At 39.6% G+C, this 26,066-nt stretch overlaps 1 protein-coding gene and 1 long non-coding RNA gene across 7 annotated transcripts in view; one reads left to right on the plus strand and one right to left on the minus strand.

Moving 5' to 3' along the window:
• Hs3st5 (heparan sulfate-glucosamine 3-sulfotransferase 5) overlaps window positions 1–26,066 on the plus strand; it is a 310,766-nt gene that overhangs the window by 74,533 nt on the left and 210,167 nt on the right. The gene's annotated exons all lie outside the window — the stretch shown is intronic.
• The window catches only part of LOC134483815 (uncharacterized), a 32,139-nt gene that overhangs the window by 3,956 nt on the left and 2,117 nt on the right, over window positions 1–26,066 (minus strand). The window contains exon 2 of one of the 3 annotated variants that reach the window (XR_010060866.1): window positions 7,237–7,456. This is a non-coding gene — a long non-coding RNA (uncharacterized LOC134483815). Of the gene's footprint in view, window positions 1–7,236; window positions 7,729–13,791; window positions 19,389–26,066 lie in introns of those variants that run through there. The other 2 variants (XR_010060867.1, XR_010060865.1) reach the window with 2 other exon arrangements.

Here is a 26,066-nt window from a genome sequence, read left to right on the forward strand (position 1 = left end):
GTCAATAATTGCTTTCCTTGATTTGCTCTTACCTTAGACATATAGTCAACTAATGCCTCTCCATTTAACCTAAGAAATTCAAAGCGAAAAAGAAATTTTGACTCTTATTTACTTGTGAAAACTTTTTCAACTTTCATAAGTTCAATTTTTGCTGAATGCTCCCAAATTTATAGACCTTGTGTCTAAATTCAAGTATTTTTCCTCTGGACAAACTAAGGGTGACAAAAAGCCTTAGAGAAGAGAATTTGATAGGTGAGTAAATTCACTATGACTTAAGAAATCAGACTACTTGCTTTTTTCCATCAGCATCATCAGCTCTGCTCATGAGCTGGTTTTCTGCCTTTTGAGGTTGACAACCTGAAGACTGAAGAGCCCAGAGCGTAATAATAACTAATCTTATCTAGAACTATTGCCAAAATAATACCAGGATCTTCTCATTGAATATTAGCAGCTACCAGATGGTAAAATCTCATTTAAACGCTGTTACAGATAACAGGATTGTGTCCGTGGTCTTCCTTGTACCCATTGGGCCCCACATATTGTTGATACTTTTCATGAACTCTTTTACTTCTCTATTAGAAAATCAAACTTAACTCACGTGCTGCCATCACATATGACATACATGTATTAACTCTATTTGGATAGACAACCTTATTTTTCCTTAAAGATAATCAAATTTACTTTATCATTAACCCTTTACTCTCTAGTGATTTCTTCAAATCAGCAATGCAATGTGATTTTGTTTTACATATAAGTGGTCAAGAATGTCATAAAGATTTCTAAACATGACATCTAGTATTTATCAGCGTAGGAGAGAGTAGAAAACAGTGGTAAATCCAGGAGAGCTTAGGTTGGGATTCTTGAATTCCAGATTCCCGTGGCATATTTGTGTCAAAATGTATATCAATCCATCAAGTAGGACATGTGTTTTCAGGGGCTGTAACTACTTAGCAACTAGGTTTGAATATGAGGACTATTGTCATAAAAGTGATGATTCATGAATAATTAAAAAGAGACCACCTTAAAAGAGCCTGAAAAATGGTAGGAAAATGCATAATGAAATGCACTAAAAATAAACTCTCAACTGTCCTATGAAGACATTAGAAAATACAGTCTGAAAGGACAGAAGAGAACCAGTAGCCATGCTATGGAAGTCAGACTAGAGAGGATAATTGACCCCTGTGACAGCAATATCTAATAAGATGAGAATTGAAAATGATCCTTAATTTACTGTGAAGGTCATTGGTGACCTTGACCAGAGGTTTATTTTTTTAGATAAGTCATTATGTTAGAGCACATTGCTTTTTACCTTTCTTTATATTTAAATGAGCTAGTGAATTCAAACTTGACCCAGACCCTCTCTGCAGTCACAGCCCAGTTTTTGTCCTCTGTGTTCAGAATCAGACTACCACACAGAAGAGTTTGCGTATGCTCTCTGCCATTTGGGATTCAGCTGGCTTTGCCTCCTCTGGCTTTCTAATAGTACCTTTCAGGTCACTAAACCCCCAAACCCACACTATTGTGGTCCCTTAAATGCCTCATCAATAATTCTTCTTTGTTATTGTCGGGTGAATTCTTTATTCAGCTTACATGTGTCACTGTTTTGGTGGATTTGAGTCCTAGACACTATTTGTTTATTTCTTAAGCTTTCTTAAGGCTGATCACATCTGTTCCTGGACTTTAAATGCCTCCCGTAGGCTGAAGCTCTTAGGTTTACAGCGCCAGCCCAAGCTTTTCCTGAATGTTCGATACACAAAGGCCCACCAAAGGGACCATAAAAATACCCCCCAGTCTATAAAGAAGAAAGAGAGAAGCCTCACTGGGAAACTAAAAGGACAAGGAAATGTAAAATAGCCAATAAGCACAAGAATGTGTGCTCAGATTGACTTGCTACCAAAGATCAACTTAGCACTAAGTCTTGGAGTGAGATAAAAATTTAATACAGTGCTCATGAGCAATGTTAAAGAAGTTGGCATTTTCACGTAACTTTGAATATCTTGATGTTTTGTAAAAATATAAAAAGCAAGTAAGTCTAGAACTCACTCTAGGTACGGCACTGCAGTGCCCCAAGATATCTGGTGGATATCTTAATTCTCAGTCAACAAAGCCTCTCACCTGCTTTGCTCCATCCCATACCACACTGCCAAAGGCCTCTCTCTGAGCCTGGCAGCAAACTCTCTACCTATCTAGTTCCCAAGAGGTTTCCATGCCAGAAACACATCCCAACTCTGTGGTGGCCCAGAACAGCCACTGCACATCTTCTTTCACTTAAATCACTACATGAAAGAACACAACACAGTAACCTTTGGCCCAATTGATAAGATATAATTGCCCACCTAAACATACAAAACCCAACATACATACATCCATTAATAACCTGTAAAGGTACAATGTGGAATCTTACCGTCACCTGCCATATTGTCCTGTCATGGCTTCTCTATCTGTCCCTCCTGTCTCTTCCTCCCTCTTTTCCATTCCAGTCTCCTCCTCTTACTTCAAACTTTTCTCCCATCCATCCTTTCTTCCTGTCCAATGACAGGCCTCCTTCTATCTTGTACCTGCCTCACCTGTGACATCATTCCACATTTCTCCCTTTTTGTTTAATTAGAAAAAAAACTTTTCTCTCAAATATAAGCTGAGCACAACTATTATTATTTTGTAATTAAAAGCATAAAATATATCTAACACCCAGTCCAACACTATATCAGTTGAACAGAACATTTTTTAATCCATTCCAGCTTAAGAAAAACTTAAAATCCATATTATATCTTGGCTAGCTTGTATACTATCTGATAACTATCCAATAAAATATGTATTTTCAGAGTTAAACAGCCTCATAGGCTAAGAGACTATAATCAGTCGTTGACCCCATCAGAAATCTGAGAATGACCAAATATCTATACACAAAGGAAGCCTAACATGGCTTCCAGAACTGAGAGGTTGTAGGGACAAATCTCCACCAGCACAGTCCCCTGTTAGCAACGTGTGAGTGCAAGTCTTCAGCCTTCTGGCCCAAAGTCAACTGACAAACTGTTGAAATGCAGATTTTGAATTTTGAGAGTAGAAAACAACGATCACCCTGTCTTGACAGAGTTTATCGGTCAACTATTCTGCATAATTTGTCCTTTTTTGGATAATATTAGTCTGCAGATGCAACAGGCAGTTTTGTCCAGGGGCTGCCTAGCCACAAAGTATTACCTCACCTGGAGGTAGAGATGTTCACATTCTTCATTAAATCCACCAAAGGGGAACTGTTAGGAGCAGATATGTCTCAATAAAAGATAAATAAGTTTAAATCTCAAATTTTGTGGATTTCTGACGGTTTTGGTAAGCCATTATAAGACAATCTGGACTGTTGTCTTTATATCTTAATATTATCTTGAAAGTACTCTCACAAAGTCAGAGCCATGAATTTGCTATTTAGCCCTTTACTCACTTGTGTAATCAACTCAGAAGTTTGTAATGATATCAATGGAAGGACTGGCTCTAAGCCCTATACTTTTAAACTTTTTTGACAAATAAATTCTATACCAAAACAAAGATATGATTTTAGCTTAGTTACCAAATGAGATTATGACTGTGCAACTCAATCTAGCTAATTCCTCCCTGTTCAATTACAACCAGTTTTAAATTACTCATAAAAACAACTTTAGAATAACCACTTTCAGACCCCCAAGAGTCCATGGAATTGGGTCTACGAGTCCTCCATAACTTCTTCCAGCTGAATGTGGGCATTGAGATATCCTTGAGGGTAGGGGGTAGGAAGAATGAAGCAAATGCTGTAGCTGATAAGTCCTGACTGGACCCAGCTGAAAGTCCTTGAGACCAGGAATTCAAGTAAGCACATTCTACAAAATACAACTCTCAAGACAAAAGTTTAGAATCAAGATATCTTGTTTGATTCTCCTGAATCAATCTTTTTTAGGCAGTCTACCTCTATCAAATCTGATCAGTATGACTCTGTGATGTTTCCAGAGCCTAATCACATTTTTTAAAAACACAAAGACAAAATCTTTCCCCCAAAATACTGTGTTCCTTAGTCTATAACCAGAAAAGCTTGTATCTTGCACTCTCTCCCAGAGTAATAATATGACCATAAAACTCAAAGTCACACCCATTATGAAGATCAAACAATTTTTTAAAAAGGAAGTAAGCTAAACAATGAGCCCGATAGGCTTTTGTACTCTGTGATATCAGGAAATAAACCCAAAATTCCCATGGAGCCCACGTTAAGAGAACCTGAGCTTCCTGTTGTGGTAAATATCAAAAGTAGCCACAAAATCTCACTAGCCGGTACTAACAAGCCATATGACCTTTAGCGGGGTAATTCATAAAACAAACTAAATACCTTCTATCAATTCTAATACCAATAAGCAACATATCAAACCAGGACTTTATTTAGCCCAAAATATATCCATCTGTTAAGCTCTCTACCTGGAGCCACAGATTTTTATTTAACCTTAATAACTTCTAGAATATATGTCTATATTCATTCTGCCTGGTGTTACAGACATTTATCACAACTCTCTACTTGGAGTCAGTGACTAATTTTCCTTAAGTTCTGAACCATGGGTGAAAATCCCCATGTGATTCGGGTAATCTCTGTACTCTCTCCTTAAAAACAAACTTAAATCACCTTCTAATAATACCTTTCATTAAGAAATAGCTTGTCTAACTAGGATTTCAACCCAAAATTCCTGTGGAGCCCACGTTAGAAGGAATATGAGTATCCTGAAAGACTTTCTAAACAACCTTCTTTTAAAAGCAGCTTTTAATCTCTAACTCTATGATCTGCCATTACTTATCACACAGCAGGGGACCTACAGCCTGACAGCTCAGGCTACTTCCCTGTTTCTTTGTTTAAATTCCCGCACTTGAGATATCACATGACTTAACATGGCACGGGCCTCCTCTTACTTAGAAAAGAAAAACGTTCTCTCAACTCTTAGGATTACTAGTGGATTCTTGCCCATCACATTTGTTTGCCATCTGTTGTTGTAAAAATATAAAAAGTAAAAATGTCACAGGTGAGGCAGGTACAAGAGAGAAGGAGGCCTGTCATTGGACAAGAAGGAAGGATGGGCGGGAGGAGAAAAGTTTGAAGGAAGAGGAGGAGACTAGAACGGAAAGGAGGAAGAGACAGGAGGGACAGGGAGAGAAGCCGTGACAGAACAATATGGCAGGTGACGTTAAGATTCCATGCTGTACCTTTATAGGTTGTTACGAATGTTCTAATGGATGGATGTGTATTCGGTTTTGTATGTTTAGGTTGGCAATTATATCTTATCAATTGGGCCAAAGGTTATTGTGTTGTATGTTCTTTCATGTAGTGATTTAAGTGTAAGAAAGTTTGTGGTGGCTGTTCTGGGCCACCACAGAGTTGGGATGTGTGTTTCTGGCACGGAAACCTGCCTTGGGAACTAGATAGGTAGAGAGTTTGCTGCCAGGCTCAGAGAGAGGCCTCTGGCAGTGTGGAATGGGATGGAGCAAAGCAGGTGAGAGGCTTTGCTGACTGAGAATTAAGATATCCACCAGATATCTTGGGGCACTGCAGTGCCGTACCTAGAGTGGGTTCTAGACTCATTTGCTTTTTTGTATTTTTATATCTTGATACATCTAAAAGAATAGCTTGTAATACATGACAAAAAGCAGATCACATAGGCACTTCTACAATTTTGATAACTAGGCAATGTTTTCCAGTATAGTACTTAATAGTAACAGTGTGTAAGCAGTCTGTATCAGGTCAGTAATGAAGTAAGTAAAGTTTATGTGGTCTACATGTGAATATATCATACAAGTAGTTATATGACTGGATATTTGGGTTTGAAACTAAAAATATTATTTTTAGTGGCTACTGAAAACATTTTAGATCTTTTGTAAAAAGGTTAAGTTCCACCCCCACAGATAAGTAAATAAATGTATTTTTCAGTCGTGCCTAAAAAGCCGTACAGGAAGAAATATAAGAGTAAGCAGAGAGTAGGTAACTGAGGTGATGGCTCTGTGATGATTGCTGTGTTTCTTATGGTTTATGTATTTCAATACTCCCCCCATGGTTGTGTTGTCATTTTTCTCCTTCTGACCATGAAAATAAATAATTAACAAACAAACGAATATATCTCCATGAGTGAGTGAGGATATCCCTTTCTATTTTTAACTCGGATTGACCCTTGATAGGTACTGAAACAGTGGTGCTGTCTTCATGCACATTTACTCTTAGCATCAAATTTCAAGGAGACTGTGGTGATACGTCAGCCCACTCCCAGCCATCTCAGGAGGCATAGGCTGCTGCTGGGTGCCTACTTGGTAGTCTATAAACACCTTTAGGGAACACCCTGACTGCTTCAGTTAGAGTCAAGTTGTCACAGACCTTTCTGGTTTTACTTTTCAGCTGGAAATCAATTATAGAAACTTCAAGAAGTAAACTACCATCTAAAACAAGCCAGGCAGAAAGTGACCTAGAAATAACAAACTTCAAGACTTTGAAAATCAGAAAATATGTTAGAAGTTCAAATAGCTTTATCTTGTCTAAATGACTGCATATTTCGTAACTAGCTAGTGAGGACCTTTTTTTTTTTTAATTTTTAACTTTTTAAATGAGAAAACATGGTATAAAGTAAGAACTCAAAACACAGGATTGATTTTTTTTTATTGCAAGTATGTTTTCTCCTTTTGAATAATAAAAAACCGGAGTTGCCTAAATAAAAATGATTAAGAGACTGAATATCAATTAACTAGAAAGATAACAGTCTACAGTTCCCCTTGATATCCAAATAATTGTTTTTAAATTCCTTTGATTTTTATCTATATTAACACTTGATGTTACTGTACTGATATTTCTTTAACTTTGTTGTTAGAGTATGTGCAAATATAAAAATACTCAAACAGTGCTAAGGCCTTTTTATTTCATATTTGAAATGAGTGGAAGCATGTTGCCATAACTTAAAATTATGTGTTATAAAATACTGCTAAAAGAGGTAGCAAGGCTCTTACTCAGAGTCAAGACAGCCTTGTCAGGTCTGAGACCTTCAACCGTTTCATTCATAAATCACTCCTCAGTAGGTGAACTGTTCCTCAACTATTCAGATAAATAATTTACAAATTAAGACAGTAAAGTATTGAGAAATTTCGATGCCTTCACTTATGATACGAAGCAACAGTGCATGGCAACCACGTAATGGAATCTTATTGGACTGTAGAAAGGGGAGGATTCAGGAGGCAGTAAAACTTCTGACTTACCGTTTTCTCACAAAGCTCTTGGTATGTCCTCAATATGACTTCAGAAAACATTGTCTGGAGGCTGACATGGAGGCACACACTGAGAAGGCGACTGGGGAACCGTTGTCTCTACTTGTCTGAGTGTGCAAAATCCCTCAACTTTCTATGACATCACCCTTCAAGCTGGCCTTCTTCTCTTTGTCCACACCGTCCTTTGGATTATTAATTACACCATGTTTCTCTGTGTATTAAACACATATAATAATGTAAAGGGAGCTGCTCGATTCAATTGGTCTTGGGATATTTATGGCATAAATAATATTAAAAGCTATATTTAAAACACAAATCATTCCAGGAACTAAGCCACTACCTAAAGACTATACATGGACTGACCCTGGACTCTGACCTCATAGGTAGCAATGAATATCCTAGTAAGAGCACCAGTGGAAGGGGAAGCCCTGGGTCCTGCTAAGACTGAACCCCCAGTGAACTAGTCTATGGGGGGAGGGCGGCAATGGGGGGAGGGTTGGGAGGGGAACACCCATAAGGAAGGGGAGGGGGGAGGGGGATGTTTGCCCGGAAACCGGGAAAGGGAATAACACTCGAAATGTATATAAGAAATACTCAAGTTAATAAAAAAAATAAATAAAAAATAAATCTTTTTTAAAACTTCAAAAAAAAATAAAACACAAATCAACTTATGAACAGAATTTTACCACCATTGGTTGCTTTTTGTTAAATGCTCATGACAGTAACTTACATTTTAAGATGTTTAGAGAAGACTCTGACTTGCATACTGATTTTTTAAAATCATTCTTAAGAGATCAACCTTTACCTTTCTGCAGATCGTTATATTTAAGGACTCCATAAAAATTCTCAGTGATTGAACTCCCAGTATATAAAGGTGAACCATTGATGTGTTCCACTGATTGATTTTAACTTGAATGCTTCATAGGTTGAGCATTAATCTAATGTGTTACCTCTATACAATCACTATAGCGCATCGTTATAAGAGAAGATCCCTTTTACCCCTAGGCCTGGTACCTATGCCCTCCGGTTTTCTTAACACAATCCCTTATGAGACACAAATATAACTCATAAGTATATTATCCTAATTTAGATTCTTGAGTGTGCTTGTGGTACAACACCCAGAAGCACACACAAACTCACACAATTCTAATTGAACTCCAACCATGCATGGATGGATGGATGGAATGGAGGGAGGGAGGGAGGGAGGGAGGGAGGGAGAGAGAGAGAGAGAGAGAGAGAGAGAGAGAGAGAGAGAGAGAGGGATATGGATATGTGGGGAAGCACAGAACACCAAGAGTAATAGTCCTGATTCATGGTTGTAATCTAGTAAGGGAAGAATGGTATGCATTTATAAAAGATCAATGTCATCATAGTGATATCGTGTGTGTGTGTGTGTGTGTGTGTGTGTGTGTGTGTGTGTGTGCATGTATCTGTGCAGACATATAATTTAGTCCAAGATTAATGAAGAGGCAACAATGTCATGAAATAAAAACACAGAAGCTCATTTATAGAAATTTTACTGGCTTTACCAGAGTCCTTGGTTACGTAGAACTGTTCTCTAATTGGTCAAAATATCCAATAGTACACAATATATAAAGGCTGCTGGGAAGAAGCAGGGGGGAACTGAAGTTAATCTAAAGGTTCAATTCCATAACAGAACAACAGTATCTGCAACTGGTGTTGCCCACTGCTAATGTCCAGACAGTGTGGTATGACCAAGTGTAGATTATACAAGAATAAATATTTCACTAAATGGAAGTCTGAACCTCAGTAAGGAGGTTCTTTGCCCAAAACCTCTGTGTAAATATTTGCTTTCTACACTGTCTGCAAATCCTTATCAAATAGAAATCAATGTGTGTAGGACAGGTCAGCATTGAGAAGATCAAAACTAGGACTCCAGGCAGTAAGAAGAATATAGCATGAGGTCAGGACAAGCAACAGGTTTTAAATTGGAGGAAAATTGACTGCCAGCAAGGATCAAAAGCCAGAGCAAAGGGACGGGGCAAAAGAATTCAATTACAAGTCTGGGGAACTGCAGAGGGGTGCCTCACCCCAGGTGGCCCCCAGTGTGGACCCTGATCTTAAAGCCTGCAGCTCACTGCATGCTGTAGACACATGGTTTGCCTTCCTTCCAGTCTCGGACTTCCTGCTCCTCCCAAGTGTGAAGCAGTGCCAATTTGACCTGCTTCTGCTAGTGACCTCCATGCTGCTTGTCATTATCTGGCTGATACAGACATGCTGGTTTTGAATGGAATTTTGCTGTTGTTTTTAATCTAAATTCAAATTTCCCATCAAGCAAATCCTGACTCCTCTTAGGTGCTGAAGCAACAGAAAAAGTTTCATGCCCTCTTCACAGAGTTAAACTAGCCATTCAAAGGAGGGCTCAAGTGAATAAAGTCAGCCATTGTCTTTTATTTGGGAATAAGAGGAGGCAATTGGGAGCCTCTGTATTTAATGATTCAGAGGCTAAACTTATTAGAAGACTGGCTTAAGAACAGTTTATTTGGATCTGCACTCCAAAATGGCGTATTAAAAAGAAACTCATCTGTAAGACATATACAAACAAAGGGATAAGGACAGGCTTGGCATTTGGACAGAAGTTATCAGATATCTGGTACCTTGATATCAAAATCCCAGCCTTGCATCAAGTAGGCTTTTCCTGGTTTAATCGGTTTCAGAGCTCCGTGTGGTCTCTTACCCAACAGCAGCGGTGTGTGGCTTAGATGCTGAACTCAACATCTTCAAAACCACGGCCCCTCCTCTTCACGATCTGTGATGTGGAGTACATCACTTGGTTTCTCTGAAACAGTGTCTCAAGGTATACAGAGTAGGAGTACTCTGTGGGCTAAATGAGTTGTTGACAGTTTGAAACAGTGCTAGAGTTGATAAGCACCTCAAAAGGATTATCATATTTCAGAAGTTCTAGCTCAACAACTTGGGATATGCCCTGAATCTACTTTTGTCTGTTTACCACCTCCATTCACCAAACACTGCCAGTCTTGCTTCCTCAGTAGAATTGGACATGATTTCATCTCTCTGGAGGGACTGCTATCCAAGTACAGACTTCACTATTCACTTGAGTTACAGCAGTCATTTTTGTGGACTCTGTAGCCCCTGTCACAATCTGTGCAGCTCTCAATTCACAGGAATGCTTGTCCAATAGACAGCACACTATTTTTCCATAGCACAGCTGCCTGCTGTTTTAAGACTATGCTGACCCTTCCAGAATAGCCATATATATATATATATATATATATATATATATACATATATATATATATATTTATATATATTCTCTTACAAGATTCCCTTGCCAACTTATCAGGACAGGGACAAGTGAGTAACTTATTCTTGAGTCTTGCTGGCTGCCACAGACATGCGTGGTGCATTACTCTGAAGATCTCTTCAGCCCTTTCTAGACTCAAATACCCAATTGTCTCCTGGGACCCCTGTGGGCACATCTTTGCTATACAGAATTGTTTCCCTCTTGGTCTTTCTTCTGGTGGCTCTCACACATTCTCTTCTTTCTAGTGCCTCCCTTTCTTTTGAGCTCTTCTCTCTGGCTTCTGTGCCTGGAGGCTGCCCTTCGTGTTTCCATTTCTGTCCAAACCATTTACTCTATGTACCCATACTATCTCCCAGGTTCCTATTGCATACATCTCTAAATGGCCTGAAGGGAATTTTGTATCCAAAAAAAAAAAACCAAACAAACAAACAAACAAAAAACAGAGAGAACATTTCTATTTTTCACCTCCCCTTAGTATTACCCTGCAGCAGGAAGCAGAAGGCCCACTGTCTGCTTAAATGAAGAAGGGAAAAAGGAAGAGTTACAGAGAAAAACAGAGTGATTAATAGCTGAAATATTGTCTTCTTATTTGGTCAATATATCGGCAGGTTCCAAAACCTCTATCATTCCTTGTGTGAACATGTTTGTGACTTCTGAATGTGAACAGTGCCACTTGTAAACATCTGGACCAATTCTACAAGTGTGGGCAAGTTGCAGCAAAGCTCTCAGCCTCCTCCACTCTCCTCACCTGCTACTTGTTTTTCCCCAGTGTTGGACTATATTAAAGTCTCATTGCTTCTGGAAAAGGGGAATTCTGGCTTCTCAGAGATGAACAAATGAAATGCCTAAGGTACCATTTGATTTTGGCATCAAAATCGCAGGAGGGAGAAACCCTTTTCTTTGGGTGTTATTAAACAGTGTTGTTATTTCTGATTTTAAAGATTTAGAACCATGATTGGTGAGACAGCTAAGCAGGTACAGGTTCTTGCCTTCCAAACATAGCTACTTGAGTTTGATTACAAACATTCATGGTAGAATTAAAATACTAATTTGTGAGGTTGTCCTCTGACCTCCAGACTTGAGCTGTGGTGTATATGTACACATGCTAGCACATTCACATCACAGATATACCACACACACACACACACACACACACACACACACACACACACACACACATACACACCACATACAGAAAATCATAATGATAATAAAATAAAATAAACAACAGCAGAAAGATATGGCACCAAAAGAGATTCAAAATATCTCCCTATTTTTACAATTGTTACGTACTGAAACAAGGGCTTTAGTATAACAGGCTAAATAAAATTACTAAAATTAAGTTAACTTGTTTTCTCTTTATTAAATACATCCATCAAAAATTTAAAATTGAAAAATTAACATTCCTTGTGGATCTCACTTGTTTATTTATCTGATAAGTTTGCCCTAGATTGTAACTAAGAACAACCTTAACCATGGAAATTACAAAAAGATATAGCTTCTACTTCCTCCCTGCCCTGAGGTCAAAGGTGATAGATCTGATGGTGCTTTGCCAGAAGTCTCAGACAGGCTCAGCTTAAAACTAGACCAACTACAGAGAGAGTGCATTTTCCTAAATGAAAACATTCCTCTCTGTATTCTGAACAAAAACTCATCACCAGATTTAATTTCGATTAAGAATTCGAGAATCACAATTTTGTTCAACAATTTTCCTGAGCCTCAGCTCCACATTCAGGAAATTACAAAAGGAACGATGATGACCCTGCTTGTTTCTCCCAGGTTTCCGATGTGCATCATCTATGAACTACCATAATTTCACACTCAGGCAGTCAGCTGAGGCAGGAACAGAACTGCTTTAACCCTTGCCTAATGAAAATTCTCCGAGGGCTTAGCTTATGTGCTGATATCAGTGCTACCTCAGCTCTCAGTCTTTAGTGTGTCTGAGATCACTACAGCAACAATCTGCATTAAGTCACAATGACTTCGTGTGAGCAGAGGAATGGCTTTATTTTTTTAATAACGAATCGGGGGAACTCTTTGGTTTTTCAAATAAAGGAAATGAGATTTGGAGTAGTTAAGTAAAATTACCACTTAGGGCCAAGCAGGGAATTCGAGCCACGGTTCTTACCTCTGTTAGTTACCAATTAGTGTGCTACCTGTTCACGCTGGGTATTCTTGTGGGTGCTGAGACACAACTGACAGTAGTCACAGAGCTTCCCTGTATGGCGGAAGTCCCAGTTAAGAACTGATTTAAGGAGTAGCGACAATAATCAGCTGGTTTCCGAGGACTCTTGATCCAGCACAGCGATGAATTTGTTTCAATGAATTCATCTTTGGTTCTCGCTGTTGTTCCTCAGCGCTGATCCCAGCCTTATTCACTTCCTCTGTCACCGTCACAACATGACAATGTGCAATTCCTCTGCTTGCGTGTTTTAGGATACTAACCTAGTGAGTCAACCCTGAACCAATTAGAGTGACCTGGAGATGAGATGATATCCGGTTTATGCCAATCAGGTTCCACCCCCAGAGACATGAAAAGAGTCAATTCCTTCCAAACCATATACTGGGTATATGGAGGAACTGAGGACACTAAGAAACAACAAATAAATATAAGCTTGTTTACTTGGAATATAAGGTTGTTTACTGCTGAGAGCTTTCCAGTTGATTTCTGTACTCTGAGCCACGGAGTTCTAAATGTTATCTAGAGGTATCTCAGATTGAGGAAAATGACACATTACCTGCCCAACCCATGCCTCCATAGTTATGTACCTAGCTTCTCTATTGTCTTTTTGCCATATTGGGTTTCTCTATTAGATTCCACTTGAAGACGGTGCTTCGCTTCCACTCACCCTGCCTTCACTTTGCACGGGACTTTTCCTTTGATTCAAGGGCTGGTCCCTATTTCTACAGTGCTTTGCTGGGCGGAATCGGAATGCCATGGTGGCATTGCTTGGAGCTTAGGTCTTCATGCTAAAATTTTCATTTTATGAGCTCTCTTCTCGTAGTCATTTCACAGAGATTTTCCCACTTCCTTCTCTATTTACTTTCTAACAGCACTAAAACATCATTTCCACTTTGGCAAGACTTCAAAGACCAACACTGAGGTTGCGCATAACTAAGTGAAGTTCTGGACAGAGAGGGGATGTACAGATGTGGATGCTAGGCAGCCATAGTGTGTCTGTCCTTCCAGACAGCCTCCTGCTCACCTGAATGAAAATCTATCACATCTGAGGACCAACACCTGTAATAACAAAACACGCTTTAATGGAGAGAGGACAAATGTTTATTCATACAAAAGTTAGCAATGTTTATTGTGATCATATCTTACATGAATTCTTCTCTTTATAAATTATGTTAGCTCCTTCCTATTCCAAAATATGTGTGTAGCATTTGGAAAAAGGATCACATGTGTTGTTGACCCAAGTAACTCAAATACATATTCTGTGTTAAACGTAACATTGAATTTTGTCAAATTGGAGTATTTGGTTTATAAAATTGGTTTCTCTATTGAGTGATTAAAAAGCGTGTTTCAATATTAAACAACAGGTAATAGTCTAATTGCAGTCTTTACTAATATCACTGAAGACAGACTCCTAGGGAGCCTATGAACGCAGAGTTTGGGACAGCGTTTGGGAATTGGCAGTAGTAAGATAGTAAGAGAAGCAATGTTCAAGAGAGGGAGAGCTCATTAGCAAACCTGTCTCAAGGCAGGAGCCTCATCTTGTCACTTTTGACCCAGATAGCTCATAAGAGGAGTCCTAAAACTTGGAAAGGGGATCTGGTCCTCCTGCCCCACAGTTACCAGTCACTGGGTGGAAACCTGCAGCCATGGAGAGGAGGCATACCTTGGAGAAGGCAGTTCCTTCCCTCATAGACAATGCCAGCAGAGGGGCTCTTTTCTTTGAACCACTGCTGCCAATGTGCTTGGCAGATGGGATAGTGAGGGCTTCATCTCTAGAGAGCAATTCAATGCAGCACACTGCCACCCTCAGGACCAGAAAGGATCTTCAGAGGATTAGAGTGACAGTATTTGAAGGGATAAAATACTTCATCCTCCTGTCTTATTGGCCATTCACACAAATTATTTCCGGGAAGTTTAGCACATGGTTGAATATAGCAATGAAAGCACAGTAATGGAAGGTTGATGGAATAAGAAAAGCATGTCACTTCGTAGAGGTTCCCCATGTCAATAAGATTAATTCTTAATTAGTATGAGTTCAAAAGGAATGCTAATCAAAGAAGCGTAGAACTAGGCAATGAGTGTTCAGATGCTGTTTAGAATGTGAAATCCTTTGCTTCCAAAGCAGGAAGAGAAATAGGGAATTCACAAGGAAATTACTTTTTATCCTGTTGGTTAAATGGTCTAACCTCAGCAAGATTCTGAAATTGGGTAGCATTCTCTTTATTAGCAGGGACCACCATGAGAATTGCTTGCAAGTTAGGAGCTCTCTACTGAACTGAAATGGCTAACACTGTGGAGATTTTTTTTTCCATGTGGAGAGATTTAATGGGAGAACGAGACAAGGAGAAGAGGCAAGAGAAAGAAGAGAAAAGAGTGAAGAGAAGAGGCAGGGAGAGAAAGAGGGAGAGTGGGAGAGAGAGAGAGGGAGATTTCTTTTATTGCACAATCCTGTTGTAGTTAGAATTTCATTGCTATGAAGAGACACCATAACATAGGCAACTTTTGTAAGGGACAACATTTTATCAGGGCTGGCTTATGGGTTTAGAGGTTCAACCTGTTATCATCAAGGCAGAAGCATGGCAGTGCCTAAGCCGGCATGATGCAGGAGGAGCTGACAGTTCTACATCTTGTTTCAAAAGCAAACAGGGAATGACTGGCCTCCAGAGAGCTAGAAAGAGAGTCTCACAGCCCACCCTTTAAAGTGCCACACTTCATACAACAAGGCCACACCTGTTCTGACAAGGCCACACCTCCCTGAGCCAAGCATACTCAAGCCACCACACCTCCATTGAATGAGTCCTGTACATATTAGAACCAAAGGCAACAGTTATCTGTGGGTGCAGTGGCGAGAGATCAAAGGACAGCTTTGTGAAGTTGGCTTTGCTTTTCTACCATGAAATACAAGGGGCCAACTCAGGTCAGCAGGTTTAACAGCAAACCCTTTCACCTACTGAACAATCATATCAGGTCAAACTTTTATTTCAAATACTGAATGTTTTTCTTTAAAAACATGATTTGATCATGGCAATCATTAAATTGCTTAAATGATTAGACTAAGCACCATGAAAGACAAGACCTGTTGAGATTACCTGAGAATTTTATCCTTATGGACTAAGATATTGCCTTACCAGGCATTTGTTTGGCAAATGAATACCTAGACTATCCATCAAATTATGTGCAGCAATCTGGTGACGATGCCCTCTCCTTACGCTGCTTGATGAGTGATTGAATTGTTTACTGTGTCAGTTTTGGCAAGCTAGCAGGACTTTGTACAGTAAAATGTTACTGCTCACTTCTTATTTAGCAACAAATACTTTCTCATCATTCCTTCCCAAGATGGTATTCAAAACAAATTAGTCTTCCATTTCTAGTAGTCCATTACAGGTCTAACTTCTAAAAGGGCTCCCACTGTGTGTGTGTGTGTGTGTGTGTGTGTGTGTGTGTGTGTGTGTGTGTGTGTGTGTGTATGATTTCTGGAGTCAGATGTGTGTGTGTGTGCATGATTTCTGGAGTCAGAGTGAAATTATATTATTTCTCATTAATCAAACTAGGCTAAGTTTTTTAATTCAGTTAGAAAAATAAGCTTCCTGTCTTAGGGTTAATAATGCTGTGGTGAGCCCAACAGTGGTGGTGCACACCTTTAATCCCAGAACTCAGGGATTAACCTGGTCTACAGAGTGAGTTCTAGGAGAGCCAGTGCTACCCTGTCTCCAAAAACTATAATAATCATAATCATAATAATAATAATAATAATAATCTGATGATGATGATGACAAAAACATCATGCCCTAAAGCAACTTGAAGAAGAAAATATTTATTTGGTTATATATCCTGAATGACAATCTACTGAGGGAAGCCAAGACAGGAAGTCAAATCAAGAAGGAACCTGGAGGCAGGAGCTGATTCACAGGCTATGGAGTAGTTCTGCTTACTGGCTTGTTCCTTGTGGCTTGCTAGACCTGCTTTCTTATAGTACTCAGGACCACCAGCGTAAGGAAGGCCAAATCCACAACAGGCTTGCCCCCTCCCAAATCACTAATTAAGAAAATATCCTAATGGGGCTGGAGAGATGGCTCAGCCGTTAAAGGCTAGGCTCACAACCAAAAATATAAGAATGGCCTGCCTAGAGCCTTACTTGGAGGCAGTTTCTCAATTGGGGTTCCTTCTCCTCAGTTGACTAAAGCTGTTTCCAAGCTAACAAAAAAACTAGCCAGAACACTTTCTGTTGGCGTTTAAAAATAAACTAAGCGAACATTAAAACATTAAAGTTTGTAGCTCTGGTAAATGTTATTTATACTAACATCCACAGTGTTATCCAGGGTAAACAACCAGGAGAAAACAGATTTTAAAGGATAGGATACCAAGCATCCATGTTCAAGGAAGGGGGCAAAAGTGGGTAACAGCAGAAAGGGGTCCTAAACCCTGGGTGATTCTCCATTGGTTCTGACCCAGAGGAATTTTAAGAAGAGTCTGGTGGATCCTTCTATCTACGGGACATGTGCCTCGATACTCTGCAATTGCAAGATTTATAAACTGCAATCTGCAGATGTCTTCCAAGTCGCATTTCTGCCAATTGCCCTGACACTTTGGATGGGAATCTCATTTCAAATTCAGTCATCCGCTGCTCTTTGAAATTTCACATCCTTTATCTGTCTCCTCTCAGGAAGATCCCCCGTTTGCAGGTGGTCATCAAAAGAAACAGGTAAAGCACAGCTTCCTTTATTGATGGCCATCTGCTTTGCACACTGTCCGGATAGCTGGTGTCCCCAATTCAGACTGACACCTCTACCAGGAAACAGAGTGTTCTCTCATGTGGCTCCTTGTGTTTAATTCACCAGAGCTGAACATCTAATGGCTGCAGCAAGAGTAATGACAGGAGGGACTCCACTCACTGCGGCAGACATTTTGAAAGATGAGAGTCAATAACTCACAGTTGAGTGCATTACCAATTCCACGCGGATGGGAAGGGAAACAAAATTAAGGAGGAAACACATGAAGATGACTTCACTGGGACAGGAACTTTGATTAAAAACGAAATAACATTAGGAAAGGAGGAAACTTTGTTTAGTCGCCTCTTCCTGCTCTCCTTCTGACTATGAAATCAAACAAAACCAGGCTCTGAAGGAGGAACAAGTGAGTTACTTCTCTGTTCAGAGTTCTTGCTGGGGTTTTGCTTATCGACATGAAGCAGTGATGGGCTAGAAAGGCGGTGTTGGCTCTCTGAAGGTGCAGAGCAAAGCCACTGCTGTGTCCTTTGTAGTCACTGCAGTTAATAAAGGATGGCCAGCCTTACTGTTCAGTATTCCATGAACTAAATCGCCAGGAGAGTTACAAAAGGCTTGTAGGCTTAGTCATGTAAGTCTTGTCATTTTCAGATGCATCAGGGTCTAAATCAGCTAACCAGGGAAGATTTTAGCTTTGAGTAGGAAGATGACATTCCGGAAGCTATAAATAAGGAGTCAGCCATGGTGTTGGGGTACCCCTTTGTTCCCTTAATGGAAATGCAGCTGGGTAACTTATCATTAAAGCCACTTTTTATTTGCCTTAGTTTAAGTGATTGTACATGAAGCATATCATAGTCTTTTAAAGCCCAGAAGAGTAGAAGCGAGAGTATAGTAATTCTGCCATGAACACTTGTGGAAAGCCCTCTTGATTACCCTTTAAAGCTTGTTCTATGGGTGTGTGGTGATGATGGATTACAAGTCACGCCTATATCTAACATCACTTTTGAGCCTCTTAAAAACACTGTGATTTAAGCAGCAACATCTGAAAAATTACAAGACTCATCTGACTAAGCCTGCAAGCCGTCACTAACCTCCTTGGTGATTTAGTTCGTAAATACAGCCCTCTGCAGTGTTTTCCTTTGCCAGTAATCATAGAAATAATTGAATGCTGGAAAAGTACTCTTCCTGAAAACTTATATTAAGACATTTTATTAACAGAGTATACCATAGTGCATATATCGAACAGTCTGTGCACTGTCACATAGAGGAATTTTAGGCGTTATTAGGAGCAAAAACTCTATTGGTGTTTATCAGTGTGCCTACGTGTGAAGCCTGCAGATATAGCCAGGTCCATTACCACTGCCCACAGGACAACAAAACTTGCTAAAAACTAACTGCAGGGCCCCATCTACAGAGACATACATCAATATAAAGCCACCTCATCTGACTCCGATGGCACGTGCCTGCTTTCTTTCTCCAATGTAAGCATGGCGATTGCCTTGTTTCTCTTGGCTTAGGATGGAGGGCTAAGAAGCCAGGATTCTGGGAGTCTACTCTTCATCAGGATTGCTTGATAGTTTGCCTTGACATGAGGCTGCTTTCTCTGACTGTGCCATGTCCAAGCAGTCTGCCAGACTCCTTCTGTTCCCAGCAGTCCATTTTTCTCCGTGTCAGTGCCCACTGACACGGTCCCGCAGCATACTGTAGAGGTGTGTATATCCTCCCGGCTTGTGACTGTCTCCATATCACCTCATCAAACTACCTATGCTCAGGTATTCCATTGTCACCTCTTCTTATCTTCAGAACTGCAGTGTCGCAATCTATGCACCGGGCTGGCTGCATTCCAAGTCATTGTTGCAGATGATGGTCCTGACTTGCCGTAGTGCACTAAGTATAACTCACAGTGCATAGGAAGAACCAGAGGGTTTGGTCATCCATCTCTGTCTCATAGCTGTGGATGAGGGCATACATTACTTTCCTATAAATCTAAACCTCCTTTTATGTCAAAAGCACAGTACTGTCTTATAATTTCAAACTCCTGAAAAAGAAAAAAATTACTTTCTAATCCTTTTGTGTTTCTGGTCAACCATGAGCAAAATACTATCTATATTGCATTAACTATCAATTTTTATGTATTATTATTATTATTATTATTATTATATTTCAAAGCACAGATATGAAATTAACAAAACATTTTCTCCATAGTTCTTCTATGCCAGCAGTGTCTAAAACAGGGATGCCACCTTGTGATTCATTGGCTGAATTGCTGGTGAAAGCTAAGATTCCATGAGGCGACAGTCATGGCCCCAGGCAAGAACACCTCACCTGTGCGTCTTCACCTCTAACATCTGAAAATAGTTAAAAGTGAGATAGCAAATATTTGGTTAAAAAAATTTACCTCTTCTCTCTTCCCTTTGAAGGAAACCTGTGGCAATAATTGAATCGCAGGTAAGGTAATCATGTAGAGTCTTAATTTAAAAGCCCATAGTAACTACTGGCTTATGATTTTCAGCATTGAAGTTCTCCTTACTTGGGAAGTCAGTTGCAACCGGCGAGTAGTATCTTTGGTCTTCCAAAGAACTGACCTCATAAAAGATAGAATTTTGGGCTGGGGATTTAACTCAGTGGTAGAGCGCTTACCTAGGAAGCGCAAGGCCCTGGATTCGGTCCCCAGCTCCGAAAAAAAGAACCAAAAAAAAAAAAGAAGATAGAATTTTTTCAATTAGCAGCTGCTTGAGCAGCCAGCCCTGATTTTGGAATACAGCTTAGGGAGTGCAGCACAGGGGTCCAGTTCAACTCTCACATTGACTGTGGCTTTATCTTTTCATTTTTACAAAGATGGTACCATGCTCCAGTATTTGAGCCAAGGTTTCTATCTGAGCACTGCGCCAAATATCTTAATATTCGTTGTCTCAACTAATTCGGAGATGAGGAGTCCTGGGTTCTGATTGCTCCACCATTAGATGCTTTTCTCTGCTGAATAAGAGTATGGTTGAGCTCACTGTCAGTTACCCAGCTGGTAAATAATATGGGCAACCAAGGGCCTTGGAGGTCTTGAGATTCCTCTGTTCTACTTCCGCACCATGCTTCTGCTTCGTAGCAGATTCCTTTCGTACACTTGGAGCACTGACCCCTTCTCTATGGACAAGCACACCATAATCCTCAGTGGGTACCTGAAGTCACAATAGTGCGGGATGCTCAATGGGCATTTTTGCTCTATTCCCACAGTGTTGCCACCTACTGGAGAATTAATGTGTCTTTCCAACTGTAAGCCCAAAGGCCTCTGAGTCCTGCATTCATGACTATTATTAAATTCAATTAGAGTCACCTCTGCACAGGCACAGTGATTCGATGACATCGTATCAGACAACCAGGACAGTCACTAAGCATCTAATGGGTGACAGACATGGCATAAATATCTGAACAAAAGGATAATGGAAACCTGATATGTAGGGTTGGGGTGGAGCACAGAATGGCATGGTACGAGTCTGCTTTGCTACTCAAATAGTATATAACTTACAGTGGAAATTATTTCTAGAATTCCACACAACATTTTTATGCTGCAGTTGACTATGGGTAATTGAAGCCTCAGGAAAAAGCCTTGATTGAGGTCTATTGAACTGTGAAGTTCAGCTCTATACCATCAGTTTCAGAATGGTGATATGTTTTAGAAAAATATGTTAAATAATATTTCAAATGTACAGTTTTCCAAAGTAAAGAGAATTCAAACAAAACCTTCAGAGATATTTGTTCCAATGTTGTCCCTATTGCTGTCCATGGCATTAAAACCTCATTTTCTTGGAGTTCTTTCATTTCAAACCTTCACACACCCCTTCCCCATCCTGGTGGAGTTTCCCTGTCTTCTATGAAAGGGCATACTTCCACTTTTTGCCTCTTATGCCTCTAACCATAATCCAATTTTTCATGCTCACTACCCTTATATAGCACCACTAAGCACAAAGAACCAGTTAGACAATACACAAACCTTCTTCCCAGCAGTGTTTTGGGTACAAAGAATATGATGATCCCACCAAACAAAATCACTCAGCCCTCTCTTCAGCAAGTAGCATAGCAAGATAAAGCTGGTTATACAAACCTTTTCTAACAATAGAAATCTAGGAAGACTTATAAAGGAGACCTTTTAACAAATTAACATGTGCTTGAGAAAATAAGTCCTGCTATGTAGATCAGTCTCATTTACATTTTAACACCCCAGCTGGTGTTTGCCCTAAGATCCCCCATGATAATCAATAAATAACACTTCTGGGGGAAGGGAACTTGCCCATATCTTTATTGAGTATCTTTCCTTGGTCTTGTATTTGTGAACACTGCAAAAGCATTTACCTAAGAAACTAGGTTGAGAGGTTAAGAATGAGTGGGAGGTAGCATGCTAATCCTTTCATTGAGCTAAGCTCAGCTCTGAAGATCCCATGTCCATGGCAAGGAGCCCTTTGGGTGAGTCTGGCTAACCAACAAGGCAACAACAGCCGCTATGCTAATTAACATCCATCCTACTCAGGAATCTTCTGTCAGTGGTCTGAGGGCGTTTGAGGTCTAGACAGAGATAAGCTGAGGGTGTTACAGGCAGGCTTCATGGCAGCAGCTGGATTTGGTCTTACGTGTCCTCTCCATAAATAATCCAGTCAAGATGGGCAAGTTCTCACAATGGCTAAAGCGCTAGAGATCAAACAGTGTAAGTCTTGGTCAAAAGTTCAAACCAGCATGTGCATTACCATTCCTATGGCTAAACAATTCATTATCAAGCCCCAGATGGGAATCTAGGAAAACAAACAGCAAAAGCACATGAGATATAAAAAGTGGGTACAATAAATTTATTAATGTAGCTAATCAAGTAAATAAAAACACTATAATTTTCATGTGAATCACCTACTAAGCAATAAGTAAGGCTTTTTGAACCATCTTGAAGTCAATGGGTTGAGTCTATGTCAGTTTGGACTCACCATATTTCATGTACTGAATAGCCAAATAGCTAGTAGCTGTTTTATTAGCAATGTTATAGTCTCTATACTGATCTAGAAGCTAATAATACAAGACGCAAGTCTTTATAGAATGTATAATCATTTGATAAAGACAAAAAGAGAAAAGAAAAAAAGGAAAGCAATAAGTAATTGTGCCTGGTGGTGTTCTAGAAGAAAAATACAGTAAAACAATGATAGTCAACGATTAGCTTAAACAGTGTGGCATGACCATCACCTGTCTTTGTAAGACATTTCAGCTTACTCTGGAAAAGTTTGTGTCTAGCCTTGGAAAACCGTTTTGGGTTTTCTCATGTAACTTTCTGCAACTCTTTCTCCCTAAGAGCTCTCTGATAGACACCCCCACATAAAACTCATCAGCATCCGGATCTCCCAGAATGATCTAGCTGGAGATATTTCAGCATGCCTTTTCAAAGGTCTTTATAGGGAGCCTTCTCTGTGCTCCTGAGTCTGCCAGCAAAGACACACTTTGTAATAAAACCAATATAGTAAAGGATATTGTGTAAGATCTTATTACCAGGTAAACATGTTCCCACATTATGACTTCACCTGATAAGAACCTAACTTTTCATAAAAGAAAAGCTGGATGGCAAGTTGTTTTCTATGGTGCTTATCTGTTCCTTTAAAAAGTAGGTGGTTATAGAAAGAATGCAGAATGCCAGCAGAGAAAAGAGAAAGCGTTGCTTCACAAGCCGTACAGGGAATGACAAAGGCAGAGAATGGAGCTGGTGAGAAAAAGGGAAAATACTGGCAATGTTTATTTGTCCTTAACCTGAGAAAGTATGTAACTGCTCCAAAGAAAGTTTGACTTTCCCACACTGCAATATCCAAGCAAGAGTTCCTGAAGAGAATAGTTTCTTAAAAGTAATTATTGACTTTTGAAGTTGCAGATAAGGCACATAAAGGATTTGCTTTGTAGTCTCAAAAGTTTCTGATGTTCCTTGAAATATATATGTGTCTTAAAGAAGGTGGAAGGATGTCATTTTAAGACTGTGAATTGTCCCGGATTTCTTTCTCTTAAATCCTGCTCGGTCTGCTTTGCATGCCTCGTCAATAGTGAGCCATTCTTTTGTGCAGCCCATTGATATCAACGTCGCAGCAGACAAATGCCTTCTGCTTTCATTGTTCCTTGGGTAGCACGGCAAGTCCCAGGGATGGCACTTGGGATGACATTATGAGTGAACTCAGCACCACAGACTCTCATCTCAGCTGTGATCAATACTCAGTTCCACAGCAAAGAGTTTAAGTAGTTTTGGGTTCCCGAGTACAGAGAGCGCAATATAATGGTTGTTGATCTCAGAGATGTTTTTGTGAGAAATTTGAAAACTACAGTTGTGGCTGTATGTTTTCATACTAGACACTTTAGAAAATGACTATAATTACATAGAAAAGAGAGTCCAGACTACATGGTGGGCTTTTTATACTTTAAAATCACACACAAAAAATATTTGTGCATTTACTGTAGGTTTTTGGAAAGGAATTAAACCAGGGCAACCACATTGGTGGGGTGTTTAGCCACAAAGAATCGTTTCTGGTTAACCATTTCCAATAACAAGCTTGACCTCTAATAGATGTCAAATGTCTCTTCTGACACTGCCTGCATCTGACATTCTGGATTTTAACATTGAAATATTCTGGAGCCTTTTATTCCATTGAGGTATTTTCAGGTAAAAATGAGAAATAATTTTACAGTTGTCCAACAATAGTAAAACTAATAAATTAATGCTTTACGACTAAGAAGATTAATGCTTTTTGCTAATTGCAAAAGAGCAAACATAGTAAGATTGAGGGCAATCCCTTACCTCTGGGGTCAGGAGGAGTGCAGGTGACTTTGATTAATGTAACACAACATGAAGTCTACCAGCAGCAGAAACATCATCATTAACACAAGGACAGAGAAAGCCCTATAAAATCTGAGTGTCAGTTGAAGTCATTCAGCAGAGAGGGAGACAAATCACAGCTATAAATGAATGTGCGCGTGTGTGCGTGCATGCGTGCGTGTGAGCGTATGTGTGTGTGTATGTGTTTGTGTGTGTCTATGCTTGTGTGCATGTGTGTCTATGTGTGTTCATGTATGTGTGTGTCTTTTGTGTTGTATATTTGTGTATGTTGTATATGTTTGTGTATAAATATACGTGAGTGCATTTGATATGACTATTGATATATGTGTCTAAGTAGGAATGTGTATATATGACTTCAGAACTAACTTGAAACAATTTAAGGTTAACAGAAAGTAGCTTGCAAATTGCAACAAATAATTGTCTGAATAGATGACTGACAATTAAGTGAATTTTATGAATGACTGAGTTCCCCTATTTGTGGATACGAAGTCCCTTTAAAAGTAAAATAGGACCTTGGAATTTGGCAACCTTTCAAGTACAGCTATGGGTCCCTCATCTGTGAGCAGTTACTTCTGCCATTAGGGCTGTTCTTCATGATCAGTTGAAGCCTCCTAACTGTACAAAAGGAGGCCAGAGAAAATAAAGGCAGTAAAATGGGGGACCCGTCCTCACACCTTAGTTTTGAACCACACTGCCAGGCTATTCCTTTTGGTCTGACATAGAGATTACTAAAGGATGAGCATGGGGATGGGTCTTATAAAATATTATAAGTCTTATAAAACATTATAAATATTTATCATGTGAGCAGCCCACACAGCAGCAGGCCTGCTTTAGTGCACTTTGACAACAAAACTTATTGATGGCAGAACCCAAATTAAGGGATATATTTTTTCAACCTGGACTTGCACAATATGAACAAAATACCTTACAAGTAATAGTCACTGGAGGAAGAGAGAGAAATGTCTCAGATTTTAGATTAATAATTGAAAGTTTACCTACAGCACTTTTGTAATCATGACATAAGCTCTGACTTCAACATTTCTTACTACTAAATGCATAAAATGATCAAAATAGGAATGGCATGACCTAGTCTTTGAATAACACTAAACCATTAAAGCAATTAAAAAAATGTAGATAACTCAAAACTCAGGTCTCCAAATAAGCCCAGAATCTTGGAGAACCGTGGTTTCTCTTGCATTTTTCAATCTATTGTTCCTATGTGCGGATGTTAGTCACTATTCTGTGTGTCAACTCATGAGTGAATTTGGCTTGTTAACTTTTTGATTTTATTGAGTTATTTATAAATATGTTTCTATACATACAGTTAAGTTAAATTATATTTATCTTTCTTTTAAGAAAAAGGAAACAGAATAGTGAAAATTAAATATTTGAAGTGGGTATTGTGATTTTTATTTTAATTTTTTTTATTCATTTTATGTCCCAATAGCAGCCCCCCTCCTCCTCTCTTCCCATTCCTACCCTCACAAGTTTTTCTTTTGTTTGGTTTTTGTTGGATTTTGTTGTTACTGTTGGGTCAAGGTCTTATTATGCAGCTCCAGATGGCCTGGAACTCACAAAGATCTACCTGCCGCTCCCTTCCAAGTGCTGGGTTTAGTGGTGTGTGCCACCAGACCCAGCTAAGTTTTTCTACCCATAGCCCCTTCCTGTTCTTTGAAGGGAAGCTTCCCTTAGGTACCACCCACCCTGAGGTATCTAATCTCAGCAGGTCTAGGCACATCCTTTCCCACTGAAGCCCAACCAGGAAGATCAAATGGGGGAAGGCGATCCAAT

The sequence above is a fragment of the Rattus norvegicus genome, chromosome 20 (assembly GCF_036323735.1).
Source record: "Rattus norvegicus strain BN/NHsdMcwi chromosome 20, GRCr8, whole genome shotgun sequence".
In the NCBI taxonomy this organism is placed as follows: Eukaryota; Metazoa; Chordata; class Mammalia; order Rodentia; family Muridae; genus Rattus; species Rattus norvegicus.